This window comes from Columba livia, chromosome 1 (assembly GCF_036013475.1).
Source record: "Columba livia isolate bColLiv1 breed racing homer chromosome 1, bColLiv1.pat.W.v2, whole genome shotgun sequence".
In the NCBI taxonomy this organism is placed as follows: Eukaryota; Metazoa; Chordata; class Aves; order Columbiformes; family Columbidae; genus Columba; species Columba livia.
In genome coordinates this window covers 205,631,414-205,652,618 of record NC_088602.1, presented here as the reverse complement: position 1 = coordinate 205,652,618, position 21,205 = coordinate 205,631,414, and the positions used below count along the sequence as shown (strand labels likewise).

The 21,205-nt window shown below is 38.2% G+C and overlaps 1 protein-coding gene across 10 annotated transcripts in view; it reads left to right on the top strand.

Moving 5' to 3' along the window:
* Positions 1-21,205, top strand: part of CELF2 (CUGBP Elav-like family member 2) — a 562,200-nt gene that overhangs the window by 255,339 nt on the left and 285,656 nt on the right. Inside the window, exon 1 of one of the 10 annotated variants that reach the window (XM_065050159.1) lies at positions 18,137-19,661. The exons of 8 other annotated variants lie outside the window; for them this stretch is intronic. The gene's annotated coding sequence lies outside the window, so the exon portion shown is untranslated. Of the gene's footprint in view, positions 1-18,136; positions 19,662-21,205 lie in introns of those variants that run through there. One more of the 10 variants, XM_065050168.1, reaches the window with a different exon arrangement.

Sequence of the window (21,205 nt, the reverse complement as noted above, 5' to 3'; positions counted from 1 at the left end):
CTTTGGTACTTTTAAAAAATGTTAACCTGCAACTTCACCATTATTTAAATCTAATGCAACGAAGCTTTTATCCAAAGGGAAAAAAAGAATTGACAACCCACCATATGACAAGCAAAATGAAATCTCTTGATCACTAACTGTCAGCAGTCTTTCTGATACCATTGTGTTAGGGAATGATATGTCTTCCAAGGAGCTAAGTACACAACGTTTTGAATCATTTCTGTCTTGACAGCCTAACCCAAGTAACTGCTTGTAAGTGTGTGGATAAATTATAAAATCTATGTGGCTCTGTAGAGAGTTAATAAAACATCTATGAGCATTTTAATTACTATAAAATGAACAGGATTTTTTCCCAGCAGTAATAGGGGCATGGACTAAAGACCTACTTGACATCTCAGTTGCTGTCTTCACTGGTTTTGCTGGGAGGGTGGGAGCTGGGATTAGCTTCTGTGTTTGTTCTTCTGGTCCACTTCCAGCTGAGGTCTTCTACCAAACAATTTCTCTAAGAAAACTGGGTTATACCTTTCCCCTACTCATATTTAATATATTGTGGATGCCCTCTCCTGCCACTGGTGCTGCTTTGCAAGTCATGTCTGGCTTGAATGCCCATCCACCTATGCCATACGTGTGTCTCTGCCAATCTATTCCACAATTTTCCTTTCCTTGGTATAATATTTACAGAAGTTTTATTCTCCCTTAAATAAAGCAGGGATTGGGCATATTCCATTTGTGACCCTCCCTTCTAACTGAGAAGTTCTCCTTGCCACCTCCAAATCCCTTCTCAAAACTCACTTTCATTTAGAGGCATATAAATAATAAGTCAAGAAAATGTTGTTCGTCCTGGGTGACAGGCAGTGGTAGCTGATAACATCAAAATCTCTTGAATGTCAAACTATATGCAGCTAACCAGAGTTAGTCTCTGGAAATGATACCATCTTGTAATTTTTCTGAAACCACATCATTAAAAAGAAAAAGATTCCAGACCTCGATATTTAAATGTTCTCAAGTCAGCTGTCGTAAAGAGCAGGTTTTCCATAATTTGGATGCCTGCCATTTTCTGAAGAAAATCATTATTTTAAATTGAGACTTGAATTTAACTAATCACTCCCTTAAAAAAAGAATCTTGTTTGACCTTTTCTGTGTCTCAGATGCTTATTTCTAAATAATATTTTCTTTCGTCTAACCTTTGAGCTGTTTTTCTGTACTGGAAGCAGGACTGCCTATTACCCATTGTATGTGCTGTATAGGAATGCCCTGATGTTGTTTGGTCTTTCTGAGGTTCTGTAGTGTAAATTACAGTAATTATTGGGATAGTAATGGGTTTGATGTTATTGTAAGTGAATCTGGGTTTCTGAAGAAATAATACACAAGTTGTCTCTTCTCTATTCTGATTTTTATTTTTTTCTAAGTAAAGCTTCAATATAATTAAAATGTGAGATGGAGTTATTCCTTCTAGTAGCTGTCAGCATTTTGGGGGGATTTTTTACATCCATTTTGAAATATGTTTTTTACAGCTACTGTTAATCTTAAAACACACTTATGTGCAATCTGATCCCTTTCTGAAGAGATATTTTTTAAAATCTTAAGAGGAACCTAAGGAGCATAGAGGTGATTATCCATATGTGCTTACTGATGAATTGCATTCAAAAATTACTAAGATACCAATGGCAGGATTCACATTGCCTACATTTATCTATCACAGAAGTCCTCAACCTAATGAACCAGGGGAGAAATGATGAGAAATTCCTTGGGGAATTGTTTTTCTTTCTCCACTGCCTGAAAGTAGAGCCTGGGGGAATAGCATAGACTCGACGTTTCACCTGATGATTTCTGTAATTTAAGGTGAGTCTTAGCAACCTGAGTTTTATAACTGTTAAAAGTGCCAAGTGACATCAGCTGATGCCTACTGGAGTTTTGAGGACATTAGCATCCTTAACCTCAAAAAAACTTTTGATATTTGGTACTTAAGTCCTAAATATAGACCCTGGGAAGGAAGGGGGAAAGTCAGACAAAAATGACTGTTGGACTTGATATGACTCTGACCTAGAAGGCAGCAACTCTTCTCAGAGTGCGAAGTTCTCCGAAATCACAGCTCGTAGTGTTGAAACAGCTCCTAATTACACATAGCTTTTGAATCTTAAAATTATCGTCAGTGATTTTACTCTGTGGTCTGGGTTTTGAACCCACAACCATTTTTTTCACGAGCAATTGTTAACACCTCTCACAAACGCTAATGAATTTGACAGCAGACATTTATCTTAAAAGTCTGGTAGGACTTTTATTTTTATTCCGTGTTGTAAACTCTAGAACTATAGACATGTTCTCCTCTTTTTTTCCCCCCTATTATTCACCTTTAACAGACTTCCAAGCATCTTTTTAACTTGATTTACAAAGCATTGCCATCCAAAGGTGCCCAATGAGGATAACGTGCAGCAGAAATGAAAGGACTCAGATAATTTCCATTCCTGAAGGTGAATTCCAAGATTGTGATTATTTTTATTTATACAGTGCCTAAAGAGTGCTAAATACTTTATAGAACAAATAAAAGACCTCTTGTAAAATGCACGTGTTCCTATAATCGAATTTTAGTCTCAAATCAGGCAGTCTGAATGCTAAGCAGCAGGGCTTGAAGGAAAACAGAAAGTATATGAGGGCTACACTAATAAGATTGAGCAGTTATTTAGGTTCGTTATCTGTTCCACTTAATAGCACTGCGATATTTTACTGGTTTAAGTTAAATTTACAGTGCTCTGAGGATAACTTTTGACTGACACAGGAATGGTATTTCACGGATTTGTTCAAAAAATGAGCATTTGAACAGCAGTTTGAATGAAAATAAAGGGACCATTAGATGTGGATTTTGAGACCATTCCAGTGTAACAAACAGCAAAGGAAACCACGTTTAAATACAAAGCCTTTTTTTACCCTACACGCTTTGTTTCCCAGCTCAGTTGAAATACCTGTGCTCCAAGGTAGTAATTTGTGTGTCCTTTGTTTCAGTGTTGTTTTAGCACTTAAGATCATCAGAACAATGTTCCTTAGAAAGTCAGTGCAAAGGATGAAACTTGTGGGAATAACTTCAGATGTAAATATGCATTTGAGGGGGAAAAAAACACATATACACAACTGTTTATGGACAAAGACCCCAGCAAGTGAGGTCAAGGAGGGCTTTGTTAACATGTCAGAGTTGAGAAGCTTTCTCATTGTACCTTTGCTATGACATAGGCAAGACATTTTGTATGTTATGATGTGTATATTGTAATATAATTCAGAGTATTATATAATAAGTTTTATAAATATTAATATTTAGAAATGAACTTTTGATATACAGGGTTTTTTTCTGTGTCATCCTTACCATTGGTCCCAGAAAAACTACAGTAAGATACATCGATGGGATAGTGTTAGGAAACCCACACTAGAACACCTAGGACAGCAGAGACTCAGGTTTAGTGCTCACTTCAATGTTGTCTGCCTTCTGACCATCACTTTTAATTACAAAATAATAGCTATTCTAACACTTACAAAAATTGCAACTATTTTAATGATTCTAAAACATTTGCTATTAAATACAAGCAAATCTTTGACAGTTCTTAGTAAATTATTTAAAGAGGTTAAAGAAACCCCAAGAACCTAACACATTCCCCGATGTTCAAGGTTAACAGTTTATACTTCATCTACATTATATTAAAAACATTTTTACTGGAGTTCGTAAATGTTGAACATTTTTAAAAGGCAATGATCACAGTGGGATTAAATAACATTGCATAAAGCCAGACATGAGACCTGCAAGCAGTTATTGGTGGCTCTTTTTATTTTATGAGGGTGCTGACTTGAGATTCCTCCTGTGAGATGATGCAGGTTTTCCCATCTGCACGTTGCCGTTAGAAGCAGGGAGTACTGAAAGTTTTACTGTGGTCAGCAGAAGACAACTGTGAGGCCTAAAGTCAGATCAGTGTTCAGATCAGCGTCTCATAGTGGTGCTGTAACTCTCCTATTAGTGATGATGATTTGCCTGTTTGGAGCCACTGAGGACCTACCCTACTTTCTGTGTATGTTCTCCCAATGTATTTTGCAAGTTGTGCCCTACGCAGCACTTCTACAACAGCAAAGTGCCGGCGTGGCGCTTCTCTTAGCTGGGCTATAATGGAAAATATTATTCATTCAGACCCTTGGAACTTTTAGAGCTTTCAAACCATTGTCTGCAGGGAACATTTAAGCCTCAGCAAAGTCATGATGTTGTACAGTGGATGGAAACCATGTCTGTTTGCTGTAATCTAACCTTAATGAATATCCATGGAGAAAGAAGGAGGGAAAACAAGATAGAGGCTTCACCTAACACATGCAAAAAAAAAGAGAACTGACTTTTGGCCCTTTCTGATTCTTTTGCTTCTGAACTTTTAGATACTCATTTCACAATGGTTCACGTGCTTAACTGTGGAGAATAGTTCTGCTGATATCAAAGTGATTGCATAAAGTGCAATTTTAGCATGAGTATTGCTGCTTGCTCATTGCTGTAAAATGAATATCATCTGCTTTGATCCTGTCTTTGTCACTAACGTTATAGACAGCTCTACTTGGTTAAGAAAGGAGAATATACACATAGGAACTTGGTTTTGGTATTGCCCTCTTGAAACGTGAACTGAGAATCATGAAGTGGAAGCTTAAAATAATGGCCTAAATGACATCTAATACCATTTAGATATATGGTTTAGTTTAATCAAAAGTATTCGCCAGCTGCAGGTGCCACTGACTTTAGTTCAAAAGGCAAGTTCACTTTTCTGAATCAGGCTATTAATTAAAGTTTCTAAAAGGTGGAATGACGTGTAGGAAATCTGCTAGGACTTGGAGACCAGCTTTGAATTAGATGTTCAAAAATTATTTTTGTTAGTAAGATTTTCTGTTAGGGGGCACAGATGCACCTGTACCAGTATGCTCATGGGTGCCAAAGATACTGTGGTTTGCCATGGCTCAGTCACTGGAAACTTTCATTCCAGGATGATATGGTGAAGTAAGCAGAAGTTCCTGCAAAAGTTTTATTTAACAGAAATGAAATATTATTATTCATGTCATGAGTAATTGAATCCCCAGATGTTCTCATTCTATATCAATGGCTGGGGACAATATGACTCTAGATAGACTGTGACAACATGAATTGATTTAGTCTTTCTCTTTATTCTTTTTTTTCTTTTTTTAAACCTGAAAAGTGACTATGGTTTGGTTTTTGTTTTTTTGTTTGTTTTAGTTGATTGCTTGGAGCTGACATTACAGGCTGTGCAGCTGTAAAAAAGACCTCATTTTCATTGAAAGTAAATAAAATAAAACATTGCAGAAATAGCATTGCTTTTCCCCAGCCCTGCCCCTGAAGAAACAGACATACAAAATTTGGATAAAGCAATTGAATTTGGAGAGGAATTCACAAAAAGAGACAGTTGCTGCTAACGCTGAATATTCAGAATGTAATAATAAAAGTGACCATGTTACTAAAAAGCCACCTGTTACTTTCTTCAGGTTTTATCTAAAGCATGGGGTTCACTTTTTTTGTTTCTGAATTTATAGCAGAGATGGAAAGTCCAGTCCTTTAGAAACCTTATTACATGCAAGGCAGCAATTCCTTATTAAAGTTAAGCAGAAAAAGAAACCATGCTCGCTAGTGTTTCCAAAGCTGTTAAAGACGGATGTTTCCATGAAGGAACAGAAGAAGAAAAACTTTAAGTGCCTGTTAAGGCATGCACATACAGTGCATCCAAGCAATAAGTCTGTTTTGCTGAACTGTGAAATTGCACTCAGTAATTTCTCTAATAACAGAATAGATATTGCGCCTCTGACCCCGGAGGAGCTCCGGGCTCAGTGCAGCCACTGGCCCTGGCATCAGCAGAAACTTGTGCAACCAAAGCATGGGCTGCGTGCTGAGTGGTGGAAAGACGAGGAAAAAGGTGGTGACAAAAGAGATTTGACATACAACTTGTAAATGCTCTGGTTGATTTAAAAATTCAGAAAATGATTAATGATGAAGGTACTTTATTGATTCTCCCCGTGTGACCTGTGCTTTAGACAAGCTGCACAACTGTTGCCAGAGCTGTGTTTGGCAGCTACCTCCTGCTTGCAATGCAAGTATTCGATCGACTATGAGTGTACAGTAGCAGAAACTTTTAATTGGCATTTCATGTTAGCTTTCTCTTATAGAAGTGACGCAGTGGTGATGTTTTTCCTTTTTGTTATGGAGAATGCCTGTGGAAATAACAGTTCAGTAGCTGGAGCAAGAAAAAAAAATGCAGTATCCCTCAGGATAACACTGCACATGCAGAAATGGGCAAAAAAAAATCATATAAGAAAATCTTTCAGTTAAAATAGCAGCTTATATCTCTGTTTCAAAAGTTGTAAGGTGAAAACGAGTGATGTGGTTTAAAGGAGATATTGATTTGGCTGAGCTATGCATGAACTCATACCACGACCCCAGTACTTCTCCAGTCTCTGAACCTCTTAGAATTAATGTAAGGGGTTTGGATTGATTGCTTGAAGTTTTGCCATAAAAACAGTGAGTTTGATGAATGGCAAGTACTTGAAGTGATTAAAAAATAAATAAATAAAAACTTACTTTAAGGACTAGGCAAAATTTTGTCAGCTATACTTTCTTGTAGTGCTATATAGTCAGAGCAAGGCAGTGAGAGACTCTACCTCATTTCTTCTGCCTTCCATTTTACCTTGTGAGTGATTGACTTCAGCAGCTCCATCACATAATGTGACATAAATGAGAAATAAACTCCCATCATGAATTTGTCTCACAGTGCCAGGGACATAACAGACATTTTTAGATATTCACCCATTTGAAAAAATTCAGAGCTCAGGCAGATGTTGAAAATCTGGCAGCCAAGTTTGGCTTGTTATTCTAATGTAGGTTTTCAAATTTTGTTCTTAAGTAGGTGATAATTCATTAAGTTGTGGAGTGCTGTGGGGCCTTGGTAGTGGGTGCTGGATAACAGAAAACGTGTCACGGGAGCTGTTTATCTTCACAGCAGCATAAGATTTCAACAGAAGTCAGTGGTTCATCAGATTATTACCTAGCGCTGAAAGGCAGACTGGCAAAGTCAAGGAGAGGCAGCTATGGAAAGAAATATCTACAGGAAAACCTTCCCAGTCACTAGCCAAACCCCTTTTCACAGTAATAAGGAGATGCTTTATACCTTGTTTTCTATGGATTTTAGGACTTTTATAACGTCTGATAGTCTACCTTTTCAAGACATACAGATAACTGGGTTTTTTTCTTCATTTTCGGCTGTGATGCTTTCTTTGGATGAGCCAAAAACAAAAGCATTTTTCCTTTTGTAAATTCAACTTTGGATTAACTTCATTCTGTGAGACAAGGCACAGCTTTAAAGAATTATGGCTAGAGTCTGCAAAAACAATAAGGAAATAAGGATTACCAATAAATAAGGAAAAGCCCCACATTTCTTTTACTTTCACCCCCACCCCTGGTATTCTTCTGACCTTCTGGAGGCTTGTAAGATTTAGGTTCTCTATAAATCTTACAGTGAATTATCAAGTCTAATATAAGAAAAATCAAACTGTCCAAAGCAAAAAGACAAATAAAATTAAAACCCCAAAACCTCCACCAAGCCCATCTTTGATATTATTCTGCCTGTGTGAGAACTTGTCAGAGTAACTAGAGGCAGTTGCATGTGATTTTTCTGCACCCAGTAATGCCTTTGCAAGGCTCACCAGTGGGCTGCTGCTCTCAGGCATGTGATGCATCAGTCATCTTCTGCTTCTCTCACCATGTTTTTCACTCTTCCTTACTTTCAAAAATTCTCAATGTGCTTTCATAAAAAAAGGAAAAAAAAAAAAAAAATTCTTCTCCAACCACCAGACTCTTACTGGTATTTCCTGATTGGAAAAAAAAAAGGGGGGGGGGGGTGCTTATACCACATATCTCATATGTGATTTATGGTGCTAAGACTTGATAACTGAGATATGATTTTATAATGAAAAATCCTCCAGGGAAGCATGTAGACGTACTCTGGAAAGATACTGGCACTCTGTGCTTTATTTGTAGGAAGGGTATGAGCAATTTCTCCCCTTCTTTCATACAGGAAAGAATATTAAATAATAGTCTTGTGTCTCTTGTAAAACTCCTGAAGATATGTCCAAGTGGTGGCTGAATGATGTACACACATTGATATGGTACTCTGCAGCGCATCAGACTAAAATTTGGAAAAGATGCCTGATCACTGATGATACCACTGTCTCCTTTCTTTCAACTAAATCTGTAGCCTTTTGAATTTGAAGTGAGTGCTGTAGCTAGGGAAATTCAGCAAGATGCTAATAGTAAAGGGGGCTGTTGATGGCATGCTCCATACTGGAAAGCTGTCTTGTTATTGAATGCAAATGTGACTTAGATATGGAAATTATATTCAAGATTTCATCAGTAAGTCTTTAATATATCTAGAAACTATCCTAAAGCATTTAAATAAAATGTTAATTGAAAGTATTGAACAGTGTTAGCAAGCTTTTTCAAAGTAAACTTCAATTCCAGGCACGTAACAAGGAAGCAAGTGCTCTGATCTAGTCAAACAGAACCTCCCATGGTAAAAACCTATAATTGTTTTAAAGTTCTCTAAAAACCTACATCTCTGTTCTCATCTCATCCCACACACTGTGATATTCCTTATGTTCCTCACTCTCCTCTCTCAGAGCTGACTTTCTTTGTAGCCTTCTCCCACTCCCAGCGTGCTGCCTTCTCTCACCTCCTACGCACGGAGCTGCCTCCTGCTGCCCATACAACAAGCACTTTTCTACACATCCCAGCCCTTTCCTTTCCTTGAGCTTGTCTGTGCCAAATTCCCCATGAAACCATCAGGATGTCTTGCCCTGCATCAAAATCCAAAGGGTGAGCTTTGTTTCCAAACTCAGGAAAGCTCGGTAGTAAGCCAAGTAGTGAATTCAGATCTCCTGAGAGCTATGATCAGATGGAGCAGATGACTGATTTTTATATTTAAAAATAAACCCAAACCTATTTTATAGAATAAAGAGAGAATAACTGAGCTAAAATACATCCCTCTGGTGCTTATGGAAATGCTTTCACAAGTGGCAGGGCAGTTCTCAGCAACGTTGACTTTAGTGGTTCAGTGTCAACCAACCCAGGTCCAGTTCATCAACAAAAACTTGAAGTTAGTCCTAAGAGCTAGAAGTGTGAGGACATAGAAAAAACAGCGTCTCTTGCTGCAGATCTGGTTTGGATTGTCACTACTTACTTACTCGTTAAGCATAGGGATTTTGGAGGTGTTTGCTCATCTACCTTCCTATCGGCAGATGGTCTGCAACAGCGACAGCAGCTGTTCCAAAAGTAAGCATGAAGGGAGGTATTATTGCTTCTTAGCTATGTTTACAAATTTGCAACAAGACTACTATTTAAAGTATGTTCTTCTGTGACTGCATGCAATATGTTATCATCTAAATGTTGCTGGATTGCTGGAGGTCATCAAAGGGATGTGGCACAGAGATTTTTCTCTGCTTTGAAGTGGTTTCTTTCTTCCAGAGCTTGTGCGGATGTCGTAGATTTGGGCAGAGGTTGCATGGATTAATACTACAACCTGTGACTTGCATTCCCATGATCAGGGTGAAATGAGAAGCAGGCATGTGATAGTGTTCAGCTGGCAGGAGTTTACTAAGGCTGGGAAAGTGCTTGAGTTCAGGAAAGGCATAGTTTTATGCTGAAAAGCAAAAAAATAAGTAGAAATAAAGCATGTTTAATTTTTGCATGTTGAATGCATTTTTGATGGCAGAAAGAAGTGCCAACTAGGAGTGCAGGAATTATTTTTATGGTCTTTTTTCACAAATCACTGTATCCATAGGCTGAAGGAACCTATCTGTGTGCTATGCCTCACAGAGGCTGTGGGAGGACCAGGATGCTCTTGTGTGGCTCCAAATCATCCCTTCAACCAGCAGCAACTCGGGCAGGCTGTGCTGCTTTAGCTATGATGCCTCTTGGGAATGACCGAAGTGGATAACACATGCAGGTGGGACCCAGATCTTGAAGCTGGTTCATATCAGCCCAAACTGTACAGGAGAGGTGAAATGGTCCTGTCCATGCTCTTCTAGTAGAAGTTTCTCTGTTTCAGTGTATACTTTCAATTACACCTTATAAAATATAGGTGCCATTGAAGACATTTTGGGTTTTTTTCTTTGCAGAACATCTATGAAAAGGAGGTTTCTGACTATGTATGTCTATGGGAGGTGTTAACAGGAAAAAAAAAAAAAAGGTTGGGAAATGTATCTAACAAAAAATTTAAATAGAAATCTAAACTTTTTAGTAGGAAAGTGAAAATCCAAACTGCCTCTGCCTCATTTCCATTGAAGACATGTTGAGTTTCCATGTGGTTCCTCACTTGCATGACTCATTGCTGGTGTTTATGTTATTCCCATTTGGCTTTGAAAAGGTTCCCCACCCTCTCAGGTGAAGGATTCATCCCACAGTCCTTTACAGATCCATATTGGAGTGAGATGAATCATTTCTGCCTGTTTCCAGTGTTGACTTGAAGGACACCTACGCAACAGGTTCCCATGGAAAAGTCCATGTTGGAGACAGGTAAAGTTACAGTGGAAAAACTTCACTGTTGTCTTTGCCATCATTTCAATGAGACTGGGGTTACAATTCTCATTTTGTTGAAATAACACATGGTGGGGGGCAACAGGAGTGATGTACGAGTCCCACTGTGTGATACCATTTGGCAAACCACACAAGTTAGACTGATGGGTTAAAGACTATAGTAAAGTGAGAATGTGTTGTGTGGTTTTAAGCATTAGATGTTAATCAATACATTTGAGCTAGAAAAATATACTTAATTATCTTTCTAGGAGTGACTGTCATTTCTTGATACTGCTTGCATGTTGGGAAGCAGAACTAGAAAAATGCTTTTAAAAATTGCACCTTGCTGTACCGTTTAAATTGGAGGTCAGTAAAATCTCAATGGGAGAAAAAGAGCTGATGCAGATATTTTGAGTTCATTTAAACTGGGTATTAATACAGAAAGTTCTATAATGTAGGGCTGAAGGTTATACTTTGTTTTGCTCAAAGGGAAAGGTGAGTGTACTGTGGTTGTTACCTGTTAGGAGATGTAGAAGAAAATACCATTATCCTCTGAAAAGCCACAAAAAACAGTATTTACACGGCTGTTCATGCATGTGTTGTAGCTTACAACAGCTCAGTGTAAGATTTACTGTGTTCCAGTCTGCCGTCATGCCCCAACCCTTGAATACACCTGTGTAATCAAATCAGAAAGTAAAGACCTATCATTTACTTCTCTTAATGCTCTTGGACAGATTGCTGTCTCATTAGAAAGACTCAGCAAAGTAATTCAAGAACTGGAAGGCGTTAATAAGGTGCTGTCTTTAAAAATGGATTGGCTGAGTGGAAAGTCTGGCAGATCCCCAGAACAAATATCTGGCCACAGGCTGGAATTATTTCTGTGCTAATCTGCTTGGTGTGTTCAGAGAATCTACTTGCATCCTGTGGAGCAGGAGGTTTGGAGGCTGCAGACCCATGAAGAGCTTCCATCTGTGGATCCACCTTGCTGCAATGGTGTCGGCTGGGTGACTGATGATTTTGCCATTTTCTGCAGCTAAAGTCCATGGGCCAGGGAATAGTCTACGAAAAGAGGCATAGTCTGAATATTCCCATCCCTAAAGCGTATTTGCATTTCGCTAGGGTGATGTATAGGCTTTATGCAGTTCTGTTTGCTGCACTGAAGTGAGCTGTCGGAGATTATGGCTGTAAATTTAGTTTTTCTATGCGTCTTTGGGAGAGGAAGCTTTGGATTTTAGAAAAGAACTGGCAAAGAGAGAGCTGACAAAATCAGAAACTGCACACTTCACTGAAAAGTGACTGGGCACAGCTCTTTAAAATATGGGGTTTGCAGAATTGATCTGGAAGAGATGCAAATTCCATCCAGACTAAATTAGACTGAGATTTAAAATGCAAGTTGCATGGACACCAGCTAATACACCAGCCAAATGCACTTCATTATTAAGTTAAGAGACTATCAGCTGACCCCCATGAAATACAATAGCATAATGTCAATAATGAGTCTTTTTATAGGAAGGTGTTGAGGAAATGCAAGCAGAGTTTGTGATATGGTACCACACTTCCAGCCTGGCTCGTTTCTCGTTTCACAAAGCATTATGTGATGGATCCATCTGTTCCCGGGAGATGAGAGTGTGTTGATGCCATTTTCATGGGACACTCTGTTTCTAGTTTGAAGCTTTCTGAGTTCGCTGGAAGTTGCCTGAGATTTGATATTCATTGCCTGTGACTAATTATTGCCAAGACACTCAGCATAGCTAGCAGCGATTGTCTTCATAGGCTGGGTGGGGCCTTTACTTATCTCGATCAAGTCTCATTAAAGCTTCAAATCTCTGAATGCACATTTAAAATTGAGTGACAGGAACTTCTGGGAAAGTTTTCTTGAAAAGCCTGACATAACTGAGTAATTGTAATATAGAAATACTTCATATGCAACTTGATTGTCACCGCCTGTGTCAAGAGAACTCATACTTTTGGAAGGATAAGACCATATGTTCCAATGAGATCTTTCAGAATGTGGGATACTTGTTTTGCAAGTTATTTTTTTCATCTTCGTAAAACACAAAGTGTTATCAAATGAGATTAAAAATCCCCCACGCTTAATTAAACTGATTCTCCAAGAGGAGGGCTTAGACCTGTTGGATAAGCATGTTCTCAAAGCTGTGGTTTCTGATTTACTTCTGGGTGTAGCTGAAATAAAATTTTGCAAGGGATAGTTGGAAGGACACTGTTTTTCCTAAATCTAAATATAAGAATGTGTAAGAATTGTTTTCTAAAAATTGTTTTTCCATTTATGCAGTCTAATGCACTAGTTAAGGACCTCCTCACATAAGATGAAAATCACCTTGCTGGTTGTAATTGGCTCCTGAAAAAAAGTATGGCCAAGAGAGTCCAGCAAATGTCCAGACAGATTTGTATGTAGTATCTGGAAATGTTATATACTGTGGTTTACATCAACATCCAATATAAGTGTAGGTGACATCATTGTCTTCCATTTTAAGCTGTATCTAAATCACCTGTACTGTCCTGAAAACTTTTTGTATCTTGAATGTAACGTGAAAGGGTAACTTAGGCAACACCAGTGTTTAAAAGTCAGAACTGAACCTGAGTTGACATTTCTAAGGACATTAAGAATTATTCAGAATTCTGCTCCAACAGGAAGGAATAATATCAACTAACAAGATCTCAGTCTGCTTTTGGACAACTTGAATATACACGGTGGTTTTATTTTTAGAATTTAGATTTTATTTTCATTAGCAATAATATTCCAGTAATGGGGTGGTGAAAATCAACTAGAGTCAGGCTGGTGGGTTGGGATATTTTTATTCCCAGTAAGGGACAAGCACACAGGGAGATGTCATTATTGCCCCAAGAGATTATAATAACCATAGTCACAAGCACAACTTTATCAACTAATTAAGGATATCCCTCTAAGATTTCCTAATAGATTTTTTTTTCTGCATTTCATATTGAAGGAAAGTACCATACAACAACCAGTCTTTGCTTGCCTTGCTTGTGTTGTTGTGAGAAAATGGGATAATATCAGCTAAAAGTTTTCTTGACCTAGCTGGGAACGGACACATCATCTTAGCTCTGCATGCTCGAGCTCGCCACTTTATTGTTAGCTTCCTTTAAATAAGGATAACATCACATAGAGTTTCCCTGTAAATTTACCCACTTTAAATACTCAGAAAATTCTAAATGTTTTATGTGTGCTTAATTTTACCTGGTTTCCTAACATTTCAAATTTTGGATAACCTGTCATCACTAGGTTCCTAGTGGATACTTACTGACGAAGGGACGGATACCTCCACTGGAAAGCATCTTTGCAGATTTGGCATTTGTTAGGCTTGTAACATTTGCTGATCCATGTTTCCCATGGAGTATTGATTGAGATATTAGATTAATCCTAAACAAAATGTTCTTGGTATCAGCTGTGCAGGTGTACTCATCTGGGCTGGCCATTCCATGCTTTCTTTATGGCTGCTAGAGAAAAGTAGGCACTTTTCCAAACAACTTTTCCCAAAGCAGCTATTTAAAATAGGTTGTATGGATTGCTTCTTACTCAACGGACAAAAACAGGCATCACTATACAGGGAACCTGAGTTAGTGGTTCAGGTGTGGACAGCTTCTCTGAAGAGGTCTAAAGTCACATGAAATGCTTTGTACCAACTTCTTCTCTGACTCTTTATGGGGAATAAAAAAGAAAATCCTTCCATAAATCCTTTCCATTATGCCGTCTCACAGAATAACTTCTAATGGACTGCCAGATGCAAAAAAAAGATCAACCTTTTTCTATGATCTGTCAAGTTAATTATTTTTATGTTTCAAATAGGTTGGGAAATTACATATTAGAGAGCAGTGTAGGAGAAAGGGACCTGGGGGTCCTGGTGGACAACAGGTTGACCATGAGCCAGCACTGTGCCCTTGTGGCCAGGAAGGCCAATGGCATCCTTGGGTGGATTACAAGTGGAGTGGTTAGTAGATCAAGAGAGGTTCTCCTTCCCCTCTACTCTGCCCTGGTGAAACCCCATCTGGAGTATTGTGTCCAGTTCTGGGCCCCTCAGTTCCAGAAGGACAGGGAACTGCTGGAGACAGTCCAGCGCAGGGCAACAAAGATGATGGAGGGAGTGGAGCACCTCCCTTATGAAGAAAGGCTGAGGGAGCTGTGTCTCTTTAGTTTGGAGAAGAGGAGACTGAGGGGTGACCTTATTAATGTTTATAAATATATAAAGGGTGAGTGCCACGAGGATGGAGCCAGGCTCTTCTCGGTGGCAAACAATGATAGGACAAGGGGTAATGGGATCAAGCTGGAACACAAGAGGTTTCACATAAATTTGAGAAAAAACTTCTTCTCAGTAAGGGTGACAGACACTGGAACAGGCTGCCCAGGGGGTTTGTGGAGTCTCCTTCTCTGGAGACGTTCAAAACCCACCTGGACATGTTCCTGTGCGACCTCACCTAGGCATTCCTGCTCCAGCAGGGGGATTGGACTGGATGATCTTTTGAGGTCTCTTCCAATCCCAAACATACTGTGATACTGTGAAATCCCAGTGATTTGGTTGCCTGAGTTTTGGCTGGACAACTTGTAACGTCTGCAGCAAACCATCTTGTCTGTAAAGGCTTCACTGACTGGTGTTAAGAATAAACTAATTCTGTGGAGTGTAGCCTCCGTCAGGCAGTTCTCTGGTAAATGCTAATGCATAAGTAGCAAGAGGTGTTCCAGAAGTGATGTGAGCTGCCTCCGCTTAACGAAATACTCCCCATTTTCCTAGTTTTAGCTTGTCCCAGTCCTCATTTCCTAATCTAGGCAAACCACAAGAGAACTGTTTAGCTAATGAATGATTGAAAAGTATGAACACCGAATTCAATAAGTCAAGAAGAAAACAAACATAAAACCCCACAGAGATAACAAAATGTATGCTTAAATGCATCATTCAATTACTCTGCTCACTCTTTGCTTCCCATTACACTCTCCTTTGTCAGTACACAGTGTATCTAAATGGCAATCTCTTTGTGACAAGGAACTTTTCTTCATGCCTTTACCTGCTGGTGCAGAACACTGTTGGTACTTTGCAAATATCAAACAATAAAAAGAATTGATTTCAAGCAACATATGAATTGCATGATGGTTAGTGAAGCTTCTCAGAATTTTCCTTATCCAGTACTAAGTCAGCCACCAAAGTTTCCAGATTTGAACTGCGCTTTTCGGGCAGTTTCAAGTCAACTACCATCAGACGATTTTATTTCCTTAAGTCACCAAGTGTCATACAAGCCACAGAAGGATTGTGGTCGATACAACATTATTCTTTGGTTTTTCTTTCAAGAAAACTCAGCCAGGAATCAAATTACTATTTCCTGCTTAAAATTTGTTGTCCCTGAGGATGAGAGTTATATCAGGTGCTCTACTCAGGCTTTTCTTCCCTGAATATTCCTAGAAAGTTGGCTGCTCAGAGGCCACACATATTGCAGAACAGAGAAGTTCCCTTGCCTCAAAGAACGGAGCCAACTGCTTTGTCTTGCACCATTTTTAGCAGGTCTTTTAAACTGATTGTAATGTGAATAAGTCAAAGGCAGAGCTAGTGTTTGTATTATTTGGCTGCATTGTATTAATGCTTCTTGTGATCTCAAAATCCTCATTTTCAGTGTACTAGCATCTGAAAATGATTGTGTGGTTCTCCAGAGATTTGTTTGGATATTGCAAGCAGATGTTAGAAAAAACCTGAAAATGGATAGAGGTATTGATGAGTCCCATCATAAAATGATAAAATAAAAATGTCATTACCTTTGCATTGCTGTGTAGCTTAAGATGATGAAATGCAGCAGTTATTATGGAAGAAGTGGTCTTTTTGCATCCTCCAGCTATAATCTACTGAACATGATTAACACCGAGAGTCTTTACTAATTAGCTTTTATGGTCAAATGCTTTTCATGAAGTTGATTTCAGAGAAATCAAAATTAAACTCCTTATAGCTCTGAAAGGTAGAATTATGGAAATGAAAACACAGGTAATCTTTACAAGCTAGAGGAAAATGATCGTTGAGCAAAAAAAGCTACATAAAAAGACCAAATAATATTTCAGATATTGCAACATAGTGTGCATGGGTAAGTGATGATGCTGGGATTTCATAAATGCAGTCTAAGTAGATTGGGGAATATATAAGGCTATCTTTTGTCTGATAGTGTGTATTAATGAAACTTTATGTATTGATGCTGTGAATGCAAGTGGTATAGAATTGATCTGAGCAGGATGCAAAGCTTCACTCTTTACTCATCCTTGTAAAATTAAAAAATACAAGAATAGGATGTGGTCAACTGAATTTGTCCCGTCAGAAGTACTGCTGCAAATCAAAATGAATAATTTCCCCCTCCATTATTTTGGTCCTCAGTTTCTCTTTGCGTTATTTTTTTACTTTGCCATACCTTCAAAATAAAACACTGTTTTGACCGACTTGATCCTGCAGTGTTGCGCTGCATCTTCTATTTGTAAGTGTAATGACAAAAGAGCTTTTAAAAGATACTTACACTGAAATGTGGTGTTTATTTTCCAGGTTAAACTGCCTTCATTTACCTATGTGTTTGTGCAGATAAGCTTTACTAAACTGTGGCCCAGTAAATATAATCTCTTCAGTGAGCCTGTAGCAATTACATTTCACAGAAGGAAGGGAAAGCACTGGATTTAGTACAGTTTTCAAAACAACTTAGTTTAATAGCAGAAAAACGTTTTAGCGTTTAGAGGCTCATATCAGTCACTACCAATAAATTTCTAGGTCCCAGAAGATTTAGCAACCCAAGTGCTTTTGAAAAGTCTATCTCTTGCTCACTGAATCTCACAGATGAATCACAAGCATTTAATTTTTTTACAGAATAAAGGCGAGTCCTTACGTTTCTCGGGGTCTACATTATGGAATCAAGATCTTTGTAGTGAACAATAGAGACAAAAACATAGAACTCCAAAAGATCTCATTATTAGTTTCATGAACTTTGCCCCATTTCTCTGTCATTGATCCCTTTGACAGGTGATAACTTTAGGTCAAAGAGATCCTCAAACACTTTTTAAACATTAGAGACATACACAGAAGTCGTCCTCACAGATAAGCTTTTATTCATGGTGGTTTCATAGGAAGGCTTTATCCTTCTAGTTGTATTGTGGAGCTCTGCAACAGACAGTTCTGCAGTTGTGATATGGTTTACATATTTGAGATTCCCCAAGCACTGCTTTCCTTGGTCTCTTTGTTAATGTTTGCTTAAATAAATAACAGAGTGAGGTTGAGGATGATTCTGCCGTAGGCTACATTACTCCAGCTCAGAGAGCCTGCAAAAATTCAGTGTTCTTCTGAAGTAGCACGGGATGACCACGAGATCCTTTCCTTTGAATTTTGTTCTCTTGTGTCAGGTCTTTTGGGGTTTTTCTTGTTTTTCTTTTTTTTTAATATGGTTTGGGGTTTTGGGGGTGCCAGGTGGGGAGGAGTTGTAGCTAGCTACACAAATTCCCAGTATCATTGTTAAAAAACAAACACATATATAATGGTAGAATCTTACCCATTCAGAGAAACATCAGCATAGAGGCATTGGAGGCAATTAGGTGTATATAGACGATTCATGTTCTCAAAGAGTCTTACAAACTCAATTTCAAAACAGGTGGATTGTCTCTCAGGACAAGGCAATCTCCATAGCCTGCTGAGATCTTGGCTTGTTTTTTTGACATTGCCAATGTAGGCCAAATAAATGCAAAACTCGTCTTGATTTTGAGATACACCCTCTATCCTACAGCTACACTGATGACTCTCTTTTCTGTTCAAAATAACACTATCTAGTAATAAACACATCTACTACACCAGATTAAAGAATGTGAAATCTTAGAAAAGCAACAAGGGTTTAAATTATAAAGTGGCCCAGATGCCCTCTGTTAATAAAAGAAAAAAACCCACTATTTCAAATGTTGGGAAAAGTTTCTTTAGTGGTTGTAAAATAGATTCCATTGCTCAAGAGACTTAACACAAGAAAAGGATCTGGCCCCATTACCTCATTAAGAGAATCCACTTCTTATTTACAAGTTAGGATTAATTTTTACTGAGGTTTAAATTCTGTAAACCCCTGTCGTGTAGCAGAGACTGTGACATTCTGTTACAGGTTAATTTCTTTCCTTGCAAATTAGAAAATAGTGTGACTTGCAAAACAGGGGAAGAGAAAGGGGAAATATGCCAGCAGCTGTGCTTAGACTTTTTTGCCTTTTGGCTTCTTCTTTCATTTTCTAGTCTGCTGCACTTCTTCTTTCAGTGATTTGGATGCTGGATGCCAATTTAAATTTCCAGTGCATTTAGCGTCCTACAACACCAGGGGTTTGAAAAGAGAATTAAGAATGTACACGTCATCAAAAATTTTTCTCCACGGTCCTTTTTATCTTTTTAGCTCTTGTGATTGCAGTGATAACAGAATCCAGTAAATTAGAGCCACAAAAAGCCAGTAGCACGTTTATTTTGCAAAGGTGTGTTTATAAGGGGAACTAGACGGGGCTCGCTTGTCGCTCACAATCTGTAGAGGGCTCTTTCACAGATCAACAGACTATAAGATTACTTTCCTGGATATGAGCCACTGATAGACCCATACAGGCTAGTAAGAGTCATGTAAGAGTCTTTTATCCTGTCTCAGCAGGGACATCTTCCCCATGGGCTTCACAAGAGAGTGTTTTCCTAGCAGTGGATTTAACAGGGGGAGAGAGGGGATGGAAAGAAGATTAATGTTTCTGCCAGTTCCCCACAAGTTCACAGAAATACTGGCTAGAGCGGGAGTGGCCTGACTCAGTCATGCTCCAGCCCTTTCTGTGTACTTAGACTGGCATGTTTTTAATCAAATGTGAAATATAGCTTTAGCAGGTCGGATGGATTAGCCTTCCTTGTAAGTAACTCTGTCTGATTTAGTCAAGAGTGCAACTTTTTTTTTTTTTTTAATGTTTCACACTAAACGTTGTCGTCTTTAACTTCATCTGTTTAATGGGTCTTTGGAGTTTTGACTGTTAAAGGTGGGAACTATTTAATAACCGTATCCACTTGAGCTTCGAAGTTCATGCAGTGAAGAGAGCAAGGTAAGAAACTTCTCAGCCAGTCTGTTATAACAGCTTGGAAATACTTCAGAAAAACAGGGAGTTATCTGTTGCTTTTTTCAATGCCATATCAAGATTATAGCACTTGTAAATATTAAAGTTTTCCTTGCTTTGTAAATATTAAAGTTTTCCTTGCTTTGGGCTTTCAAGTCTGCGTACGTTTAGCAAGTTAATATTCTCATATTGAAAAGCTGGGAAATCTGTTCATGACAATGTACATAACTGATTTCCTTCCTCTAACGCTGGTTGTTATTTTTATCAGCATCTCATCAGTCTCCTCTCTTATACAGCGTTGAAGTTATCAAAGAACTGGGGGGATTTTCAGCTACCTTGTTTCTGGGCCTCTGAATCAGCTAAGCCTCTAATAAAGTTAGGCTGTTCATATCAAACTATCCCTTATCAGTAATGCACTTTGAAAGCTGTTCTATCTGGTTAAATCCAAGTGAAATAATAGACCTCGTACCTGTCACATCCTCGGGCTGCTGTAAAGTGTTGCTGCTGCACTAAAATAAAAAGTTTCTGTGATTTCTGTGTGCTGAGAAATTGATGTAAAAATTAGAAATAATTTTAATATCATTTTATTTTCAGAATAACTAAAAAGTTATTTTTATATATTAATTGCTGCCATATTTCAGTGCCAGATATGCTGTGGAATTGCTCTCAATTTTTGTTGTAACACAGAGTTTGAAATTTCTAATTTTTCTTTTAGGCACTATTTGTAACTACCTTTTACATTTCTGACCTGTGTTTTACTGTGTTGTTTAGACAACTTTCTAGAGGCTTGTTCATTTTACTAAGTACAGTTATAAAAAAGTAAGGTTTAACTAAAAGCAGACAAAACCAAACCTCAAAACTTGTAAAGCTGTCTTTATAGGAATTAATGGAACTAGAAAAGCAAGGAGAGAAAGCAAAATAAAAATATATCCAAAGATTCATGGGCTAAACCAAGTCTCTGCAATAGTCTTAAGACAAGTTTAATTATGTTTGCATTGAAGTAGATAGGAAATGTTAACATTTTGTTTAGTAGAAACCAACACTGACTTCTCTGAAGACCTTGTCTTAGATGACTACCTTGTCATCATTGCTGTCATGTTGAAATTCCTCCTTCTATTCTGCAAGGGTCAGCAACGTAAGTGCAGACAGCAAGAAGTTCAGCAGTCAAGATATTCTGCAAAATTTCAGGCAATGAAGAACAGGATAACATGATAGCTTGACCATATACAATTGGATTAAAACTGTAAGACATGGTGCTTTGATTTCTGTGAGAAGTCATTGCAGTGTGACAAAATTCATTACTTAACATAATAGATTTATATATTTTCTTTAAAAAAAAATGGTGTAGCCCAGTAGCATTGCAAAAGAAGTTGGAACCAGATCTTCTGGTTCATATTCCCAATACCTTGCATGTTCCGATCTCGTATCTTTTCTATTCCTCTGCCTGTCTGTCCATTAAGTAGGAATAAAACTCAAAGGGTGCCTGGTGTCTTCTTCACTCTTTTTTTTCTTTTTTAAATTTGAGTGTTGGT